Source organism: Panthera onca, chromosome B1 (genome assembly GCF_046562875.1).
Source record: "Panthera onca isolate mPanOnc1 chromosome B1, mPanOnc1 haplotype 2, whole genome shotgun sequence".
Taxonomy (NCBI): domain Eukaryota; kingdom Metazoa; phylum Chordata; class Mammalia; order Carnivora; family Felidae; genus Panthera; species Panthera onca.
In genome coordinates, this window is record NC_138342.1 from 14,965,024 (window position 1) to 14,975,872 (window position 10,849).

The 10,849-nt window shown below is 35.2% G+C and overlaps 1 long non-coding RNA gene across 1 annotated transcript in view; it reads left to right on the top strand.

Annotated features, from left to right (window-relative positions):
• LOC144616053 (uncharacterized) overlaps nucleotides 1-10,059 on the top strand; it is a 323,120-nt gene extending 313,061 nt beyond the window's left edge. Inside the window, exon 4 of the long non-coding RNA XR_013554933.2 lies at nucleotides 9,916-10,059. This is a non-coding gene — a long non-coding RNA (uncharacterized LOC144616053). The remainder of the gene's footprint in view (nucleotides 1-9,915) is intronic.
• Nucleotides 10,060-10,849: the final 790 nt, after the last annotated feature.

Below are 10,849 nucleotides of genomic sequence, written 5' to 3' on the forward strand. Positions count from 1 at the left end.
AACCAAACTTCCCAAGGACCTATCATGATGGGCCCATGTATTTCATATGTTCTTCTTTTTATCCTCGAGCCCTACCGTGCTACCCAGTACACATCAGGCACTCAATAAATATTTTTTAATGAATAAATGCTAGGGGCTCTGAAGGATACCAGTATGAATAGGATGGTATCCTTATTCTAAATTTCTAAAAATGATTATGAAGGTGTCTTAGTTGGTTTGGGCTGCTATAACAAAAATACTATAAACTGGGTGGCTTATAAACATCTAACATTCATTTCTGATAGTGTTCGAGACAGGGAAGTCTAAGGTTATGGTGCTGGAAGATTTGGTGTCTAGTGAAAGCCTGCTTCCTCACAGAGCAGGCTTCTTAGTGTGTCCTCACATGGCAGAAGGGTCCAGGGAGCTCTGTGGGGTCTCTCGTATGAGAACACTAATCCCACATAAGAGGGGTCCACTCTCATGAACTGAGCACCTCCCAAAGGCCCGCCTCCTATATCATCACAATGAGCATTAGATTTCAACATGTGAATTTAGAGGCGGGAGGGGGAAACAAATATTCAGTCTGTAGCAGAGGGCTAATTAAGACAGAATAATTCCATGTGTCTGGTTATATATGAAGGGACACAAAGTAGTAATAGGAACTAGATGGTGGAAAGGAGATGACAACTGGTTGGTAAATGAGAACCAGAAGACCATGCAAAAGGAAATACTGGAGAACAGAGTAAACATGTGATTGAGGAAACAATTCTTTGAGGTATACCTGTACAATTCATATGCATCAGATACATCACTGTGTTGTCCGTGAGAGAAACGACCATGCCTATCCTATATGTATCCTTCCCACACTATGCAGGCATGAATAATCCCAGACATGTGGTAAATAGTAAATACTGTATAGTTTGTATATAACATAGACTGGATTGATTGATAAGAGTAATCAGCTTCTATGAAAAAGATGGGCCTATCTAGTAACATTCATTGCTGTTGTTATTTATTGTGGGTTTTACAGTTAAAGAGAAATTACACAAAGAAAAATTATATTTTATGTGCTATTGCTTAGTGCTCAAATGGAAACTATCTCAAACTTTCCATGTAAATCGAGAAAACCTTCACAAGCATAAGGTTAAAGTGTTTGGAGTTGGAAAATTTGGTTTCATATTGAGAACCATCACTTTCTAGCTATGTAAGTTGAGTAGGATATCTGCCCTCATTTAACCTCCATTTTAGTATTACTAAAGTAACAGTAATGACCTCTACCTCAGTGGCTGTTGGCTAATTAAGTAGGATTAAGGTTCATAAAGTACTTAGGAAAATTTTGACCCTTGATGCTTAAAAAAAAAAAATCACCTTTTTTTGTATCAGTTAAAAGGCCTTGGTTTCCAAGTAATAGACATATCTAGCTCAGATTAACTTAAAGAATAAAGAAATTTCTTGGTACATATAATAAAAGCCCAGAGAAATGTATTTCAACTTGGGTCATGCAGGAAATCAATTCTTTCTTTCCACAATGACTTTAATGAATTGGTTTTATGTGCTGTCAAGTTAGCTGTGGTTACCCTCATGGCCCAACATAGCTGCATCGGTTCCAGACATCACATGTAAACATAGTAGTGGTCAAAGACGTAAAGAGACTGTTTTTCCCAGTATCTCATTCTTTTCATAAATATTTTCTAGAATAAAACTCGTAGCTGTGTTTCCTGTCTCTTTGGCCAGAAATGAGACATATTCATGCCTATAAGTTATTTCCTACCAGGATGGGATTATTTTTATTAGTATGGACAATTCATTTGGGATGGAGTAGATTTTGAGGAGTCAAAAAATGTCACTACCATAAAGTATGATTTTCTAGCTTGGATTTTTATTTTATTTCAAAAACCTAGTAGCCACTCTTGAATTTTTTTAAGTAGTCCAAAAAGAGGAAAATTTTCTAATGAAATAGTTTTCAATCTCATGTGAAGCTCACTGACTATTTCTTTCTATTCAGCAAAAATAGTCAAGTGTACTTATTCAACAAGGAAAAACAATCTTAGCTTTGTAAACTTCAGGTAAGCACACAAAGATAAAAACATCATATTGAATCTTGTAAATAATTCTAATTACAGCAAATGAACTACACCTTTTTTTTCAAATTTCTTTTACAAAAAATCCCCTGACTCTTGAGTGGCATGTATTTTTCATACGTTCTTTACCGTACATATATTTAATTTTTATGAAGTAGTTTTCTATTCCATGAAATTGCATTTAACCAGAGATGAAATAGACATTTTGAATTACCCCCAAAGAGATATGACATCATTGAATGGTCAAATATCGATTTAGTAAGTTCTAGCAGTGTTTCAGAAGCAGCGACCTGCATGCCAACCATTAACTCACGTTGTATGTTCCCTTTATACTTTTTAGAAACTTTTAATAGTATAAGAAAACTCCACCACAGGGCAATGCACGGGAAATCATAATTTAGTAGAGATATTATCTTAAAATGCTACTTACAATAGATATATAAAGCTCTACGAAGAATTTGACCTTTAATGAAAAAAAAGCAGAATACAATAAGCAGGAAGGCTTCCCCCTAGATCTCAACATATTGGCCTATTTTTCCCAGATGTTTTTATTTTAGTGATTTTTTGTTCCACATAAATGACAACACTTTTCTCCAAGTGTAAAAAGAATGAATGTTTATGGAAAAAAAAATAGGTTGTGAAACATTACATTTGGCATTTCTGTTCAGTGCCAAGATTTAGTGATGTGGTGGGAAAGTTACAAATTATGAATGTGTTCATTCCATTGAACGACTATAAGGTTTTCCTTTTATGGGTGAAATTTCCCATTTCCAATTTTATCTTTAAAACTTTTTTTTCATGCAACGTGCCTGTGTAAACCACACAACCCATTCAAAACTGCTAATGATTTACGTAACTCCCAGATGTTTAAAAACACGTAGGAAAAATTAAAGTAGCAAAACCAAACAATTAAACCACTAGCATCGTGACCATGGCATTCACTGGGAGGCTCTTGTATTTCTTGGTGGGTAGCATATTTTTGAGATTGTAAACTCATATTGCAGCTCTTTGTAACTCAGGATATGCCATGACATTTTGAGATCCCAGAACAAATGCTGGCTTTGCGATACTCAAATTGAACTGCAGTTAAAATAATAGGTGACCGGGGCGCAGGTCACCTTCTGCTCAGGTCACGATCTCGCGGTCCGTGAGTTTGAGCCCCGCGTCGGGCTCTGGGCTGATGGCTCAGAGCCTGGAGCCTGCTTCCGATTCTGTGTCTCCCTCTCTCTCTGCCCCTCCCCCATTCATGCTCTGTCTCAAAAATAAATAAATTAAAAAAAAATAATAAACATTAAAATAATAGGTGACATAACAGGAAAAATAAATACCAAAAATACTACTTTTATGGACCTATATACAGTGTACATGAAGACTATTAACCACCCAACACATTTTTATGTTCTCACATACAGACAATCAAGAGAATAATAATTATCTGGGATTTCACATTTGTTTGGAAATCTGACAATTAAGACAGATTTTCAATATTATTTTTACTCAACTCAGTTTAGGATTATAGATATACATAATTTGCTGGTTGTAGGGCAGTTGCAGACGACTGATTTTGTAGGTGGAGACCGAGAAGGGCAGTAAATAAGGGGTGACAAGTGAAAGCTAATTAATTTTTCAGAAAGCAACTCCTAGGATGATATTATCTTGGTGCCCTCAAACATTCATATCAGTGTTGCAGCATTCACAAATATTGGAATCCCTGACTCACAGTAATTAAACACATAAGAGAAAGAACCATATAAACCAACCACCAGTACATTCATTTCGAAAGGGACGTTCCTTCCAAATGACCAGAGTTATTGTCTCTCTCATCCAGAAAATTCCCATCCCAGTTTGTGGTTCATGGGAAACTGGATTACCGTTTCAAATGTTGCTTGGAAAGCATGGAAACAAAGTACAGGCAAGCGGTGGGTTGGGCCAGATGAGGAGGTACCACTCTAAGGCAGCTGGTAAACAGGTATCTTTTTTTTTGGATATTCTGTGGCTGGATGCACTTGTTCACTGTGAGGTTCTTTGGAATGTCTTTCTCTGGCTCTTCCGGACAATGGGTGTCTTTCTCCAATACAAACCATTAGTTTTCCACTTTCAAATTTGAGTCACAATCCAGTTATGTCACTCAAATGATCTCTGCATCACTTTTAGTAGCGTTTTGGATGTTCCCGATGGTTTTAGGTACACAGTTGCAATCTCTGTTTACTGCCAGATTTGCCTGGTGATGATATTCAAAGTCTCAGAGAACCCCTTTATTTGTTTGTTTACTTACTTATTTGCTTATTTATTATAAGGTACCTCTCCCAAGATCCTCATATTTCTTATCCTCGGCAAAGCACTCATTTACTCTGTTCTCTAATTGTGCGTCTCTTTGTTCTGTTTAATAATGCTGCTGATGATAATTAAGAGCTACTGCCTAATTACTAGTAACTCAAATGTCACAACAACTCCGGTACTGATGGAGCCAGGATCTGAAATCATGTTTGTATAGCCCAAAGGTCTATGAACTAATTATTAAATAAACAGAAGTAAACAAAATTGCCATTAAACCTAGAGTTATATATAAAGGTAATGATAGTAAGTAGTAAATATGCCAAGAATTAAATGAATCTCTCTTTACTAAGAAAAGTAACTAAATACTAAATAAGAAATTCACAGTGGAAGTGCCACTGGTTGCTTCTTTCAGCTTTCTGCTGAAAGTCCCAAATGCAAAGCAACTTCAGGGAATGGTGGATAGGATTGTTTCCAATTCTTCATTACAAGAATGGTATGAATTGGACCTTCTTTCTCTCTCAGTGATTTTCTCAACTGTCTCTTACTGAATAATTTTTTTATTCCACATGAACTTTATTTCAAATATCTCATTCTTGTTGAGCCCCCATATCTCCACTCTTACCCTCTCCTGTTTAACAGATAATCTTCGGGGTCCTGGGTGGTTCAGTGGACTGTCTGACTTGGGATCAGGTCATGATCTCTTGGCTTGTGAGTTCCAGCTCCAGGTCAGGCTCGCTGCTGTAGCACAAAGCCTGCTTCAGATCTTTTGTCCACCCCTCTGTCTGCTGCTTCCTTGCTTGCTCTCTCTCTCTCAAAAATAAATAAATCTTAAAAAAAAAAAGTATCAGTTAATCTTGCCCTGTTTATTGTCCATACAAGTACATACAACAAGTACAAATAAATGGTAAGGGACCACCTAACTACTCATATTCTATCTAGAAATTTCAACAAATGAGTTTTATTTCATAATTCTAAAATGATTTTAAATAATCTTGTTGAACCAAAGAAAATACACTCTATAAATTATGAGAAGTAGCAATTGTCCAGAATACTGGAATAGACAAATAAGATAAATTTTTTTTTTCAAAAAGGACATTAGGATATATTACAAAAAAGATGAAAAGTTTATTACTAAACCTAGGTAAAAATGATAACAGAATTATGGATTTTATTATATATGTACATTTCATAGGTAAAGTTTTGTTTTATGCCTAAGTGTTACATTTAAAATTTTTTAATGTATTAAAAATTTTAAATCATGTATAAAAGTAAATTATACCAAATTTGAAAAATACAATGAAGTGCAAAGCAAAAAGTAAATAAATATAAAGGAAAACAAAGCAAACATACAAACCCCACCTCAGTATGTTAGGTTTATTCAGAATTGTCCACTGCTCTCTTTGCTAATGTTACCTTGCAGAGTAGACTTTTCCAGACCACTGACTTTGGACTGGTGTATGTGACTTCTTTTGGTCAATGAAATATGGGTGGCTTGGGTATGATGCTCCAGCAGAAGCTTTAGAGGCAGTGAAGATTTTTTCCACACTTTTTGGATTCTTGTAATGCACATTTGGGGTACATCATTGGAATCATTTTGCCCTCTTGTGTCATTGCCTTCCACCAAAGGAAACCCCACAAAGAGCGCTCTCTTTCAGAGGACATTTAAACCTGATCTGTAGACTGAAGCCAAGCTCAAGGGAAACCATCTAAGACCAACGAGACCATGGAACCTGAGGGTATTTTAAGGTACAACACTCAACCTTTATGTAGTGTGAGCAAGAAACACATACTTGTTGTAAGTTACTGAGATTTTGTTTTTCTTGCACATATGCTACTGAATATTGACTAATACATGTAATACACCATCTCTTTGCCCCTTCACCAAGTGGGATGGGTAGGGAAGAATCATTGTTAAATATTTTAAAGTATTTTTATAAAAAACTTGTATTGCTTATATCTTTTATGGTTTCAGGTGATATCTTAAAATGCAATTTTCTAGGCTCATATATAATTTAATATTGTCCATGACAGGACAGTTTCATAAAGCACATTTGTAATGGGTGCATATTATTTCATCATATGAAGACCCCAATTCATTTAATCATTCCCACATTGTTAGAACATTAGGTTGTTTCCAGTTTTAAATGGCACTAGAATAAGCATCTCTGATCTTAAACTTGTATTTATATTACAGATAATAAGGATAGGAGAGACTCTTAGAATGGAATTAATTTGTCAAAACAAGTACATATTTTAAGTTTGCTGATGCACATTGTTTTTGTCATCCAGCAATTTTGGACCATTTACCCATCACTCCCCAATACACAAAATTTCAATTTTGTTGTACTCTCATTGCTATTAGGAATGGAAACTTCTAAACATTTCCTAATTGTATAGGCAGAAATTGCATCTTGTTTCAATTCAGGTTAGAATTTAATTTTAAAATATTGAATTATAAGCATTAAAGAGAAAGGACTGCTCATCAGGAGTCAGGCTGCAATTATAGTGAATAAGTTATGTGACATTAATTTATGCCACACTGACATTGTTTACTTTGGAGGACAGCATCACAGAAATGGTATGCAAAGGAGTTCTGGAGACATAATACATTGGCATTTCAAAAAATTATTTTACAAAGGCTCTTTGTGAATAAAGTTGAAAAGACATATACTTAAGAATATTAGAAATAGGTGAGTTTGTAATAGATTAAAATAGTGATTCAGATGTGGTTCTGCCAATAACTGGGGAGATTTTGAAAATCTAGTTTGAGTTGTCACAATTATTTAAAGGTGTTGTAGGCATTTAGTAGGTTGGGGGGGGGGGGATCAGGGATGATATATTTCTTGTATTTTATAAGATGGTTCTTTACAAAAGGAGCTTACCCCTAATGCTGAGCACAATAGACTACAACATATAAGTATGGGGTCAATAACAACATAGATAATCTCTGTAATGTCTATGGAGTCTTTTTCCTTGGGTCCTGTCTCTCTCTCTCTCTCTCTCTCTCATCCTTTTCTTCTTTCTTTCTTTTTCTGTTCTCTCTCTCTCTCTTTCTGAGTGCATGCACCCCCCCACACACACACATACATACATGTTAAATATTTATTTGTGAACTCATTTAATGACTTGAATGGGGATAACACTGCCATGAAGTTCAAATTCATGAATAGCAAATTCAAGAAAAAGAAAGAAGCCAATGTCTTGGCTAAAAAACTAAATTCCAAAATATTATAAAAGACCAACCGCTAGAAGTATTTTTAACAGGAAGAAATTTAAAACAGAAATAGTAACTTAAAATTCAATTACAAGAGTTGTATGGCCAAGAGTCAGTGAAAGCCTATTAACTTCCAGGAAATCAAGAGGTGTAGAAATTGACTATAGGCCCTCCCAATGATTTGAAAAAGTTTTACGTGGAATGTCTTAAAAACCTATCCACTGCCCTCTGTCCCCATTTCTACCAACTTTGGCCATTGTATAACAGCAATGGCTTCTTCTTTTCCTCCATGTTTTAAATCTCATATCAGTGTCTCTTACAGTCAGACCGTAAGCTATTACCCAACTAGCCAGGAAGTCAGGGAAATGTGGTTTTCAGATTTCAAACCCCTGTGATACTATGAGAATACAGAGGGGAGGCAGTGGTACTGAGATGTCAGTAGTCAATCTGGCACACTAGGCAGGATTTCCAAATTCTGTATATTTTCACTTTTATTTTTGCTCCTTGAAGCATAGTATAACTGCACCATCTGTTCCAATTTATTTTTCTTCCTTAATTACATTCGTGCTTCAGCAGAAAGACTATAAAAGATATGTTCAAGATAGAATGCAGTTTCAGAGATATAACTATGTTGAAGGTATATGTAGGATGGGGAAGCCACTGTAGGATCTAGCTTTGGAAATCCATAATTTCAGCAACATTAACCACAGGAGAGCCTAAGTAGAACACTGGGATGTCAGGTGGCTAGAAGAGGGACAATGCCAAAAATACAAGCATAGACTTACTAATGGTTATCAAGAGCAAGAATGAACTAGCTGGCACAGGGCGGAAGTCAGACAGATTCATGGAGAGCATGTAAAGTGAGAATTACAAAAGAAGGAACAGAAGGGTGAAGTTTATTTGATATGGACAGGAATAAAGGACTTCCCAGGTAAAGAGAAATTATCAGGAGAATTAAGGATGTACACAGGAACACTCAGATAATTTTATTGGATGCAGTGGTACAACCGTAGATATCCTTTTTCATAAGACACTCCTTAGCCATTCTATAAGTGTGTGGTGTCAGTGTTATAAAACTTTCCCTTTGGTTTTCCATTAGTTTAGTGTTTTTCTTTTTTAACTCAATTCATTCTTTAACCTATTTTCCATTGACATATTGCATTCGTTTCCCTAGATCTCCAAATTCTGGTCTTCAACATTCAGCATATAATAAGTGGCATTTGTCATAAATACAAAATAATGTCCATAATGTGTTCCCTAATGATTCCATGGGTCATGATATAGTTCATAATTACAAGGATGGAAGAGATGTCAATGTGTTCACAAACTTTGATTCTTTATGTTTTAGACCAATACTTGGCAAAAGGCCAGAAGGTAAATATTTTAGGTTTATGGGGCCATACATTATCTTGCAACTACTCAATTTTGCTTTTGCAGTGTAAAAGCAGCCAATGACAATGCATAAATGAATGGGAGTGGATGTGTTTCAAACAAATTTTTTTTAACTGAGAGTGAAATTCAAGTTTCATATAACATTCATTTATCACAAAATGTTATTCTACTTTTGATTTTTCAACCATTTAGAAAAGTAAAGATTCTCAGCTCTCTGAGATACAAAAACAGGCCACATGCTGGATCTGGTCAATGAGCCAGAGTTTGCCAACCCCTGAGTTTGACCTATATATTGTCCTATAGTATCTACTAGCCACATATGGTTGTTGATCACTTGAAATGTAGCTAGTGTGACCGAAGAACTAGACTACTTATTTACTTATTTTTTACTTTAAATTTCAAAAAAGAAAGTCATTAGTTTAGTTATTATAAAATTTGGAGCATTTGGAAGAACTTGGGTTTGCAAATCTACTTTCTAACTACAAGTTTTATGAAATATAAATAGCAATAAATATTTCTGATTAAAATTTAACATCTGAATTTAAATGTCCTGAATGTGTATAAAATACATACCAGATTTTGAAGACTTGGTATGGAAAAGAATGTAAAATGTCATTAATAATTTTATATTGAATACATGTTGAAATAATAAAATTTTGAATATATTGGTCTAATTCAATTGCTATAATTGAATAAATTTGTCTAAATAAAATATATTATTAAAAGTGCTTTTATCTGTTTCTTTTTACATTATAATGCAGCTACTAGAAAATTTACAATTACATATGTGGCTCACGTTTTATTTCTATTGGACTGAACTGCTCTAGACATACAGCTAGGTTACATTTCCTGGCGTCTCTTGCAATTTGGTGGGACTATATGACTGAGTTCAGGTTGAAGGAATGTGGGCAGTAGTGAAATAGGATACTTCTAAGCTTAGTTCATCAATATTTCCATGCTTTCTCTTTTCAGCCTCTGCCCAGTGAATGTGGAAAACTAGGAGGCATTAGAGCCTGCTACACAGAGAAATGGAGGAAGCTTGAGTCCTGAGAGATGGTGTAGGGGCCAGCTGGCCTGGAGAATGACCTGACCCAATATCCTTGCTTTGACCTATATCATGAGTAAGAAATAAACTTTTATTATATTAAGCCACTGAAGTTAGTATATTGTTTTTACAGTATATACTTTGCCTTAAATGATCCAATAAGATTTTAAAATTCCCGATGGAGCCAAGATAGAGTACACGGAATGGATTTACCTCTCTACTTTAAACAATTACAAAAACTGGATAGTCTATGAGAGCCATTTTTAGACTTAGAAAACTGGAAGCATGGGGCTATGGTCTCCAAAAAGGGAAATAAACAAATTAAGCCCTATCTTTGAGGGGGAGAGAGAACTCCAAAGACTTACAGAGGGGTCTTCTCAACAGGCTGACCGATACTGATCAGTGGATGTATGAAGGAAACTTTGTGCGAACTAAGAAAGAGACATCTACAAGAAGTAGACAAAGAAAATTCTAGTGCTCATGATGTGATGTGGGAAAATTTGTGTTTCCATCAATTCTAGTCAAAAGATACAATAATAAATGAGATTCGAGGTAGAATTCTCAGAATGGTATTGCCTTAGTCATGAGACTAACTTAGTTCTAGGATACATGCTGCTCTGGACCCCATCTGAAAGCCTCGAAATAATCTAAATGAGTCAAGAAACTTACCAGGGTAGAAAGACACAATAAAATACTATTTCAAGGAATACGGAAATATCCACTAACCAACAATATAAAAGTTATAACCCCAGTATTCAATAAAAATTACCAGATATACAAAGAAGCAGGAAAATATTACCCATTAGCAGGAAAAGAAATACTTAATAGAAATAAACCCTGAAAAGAAATAAGTAAGGGGAC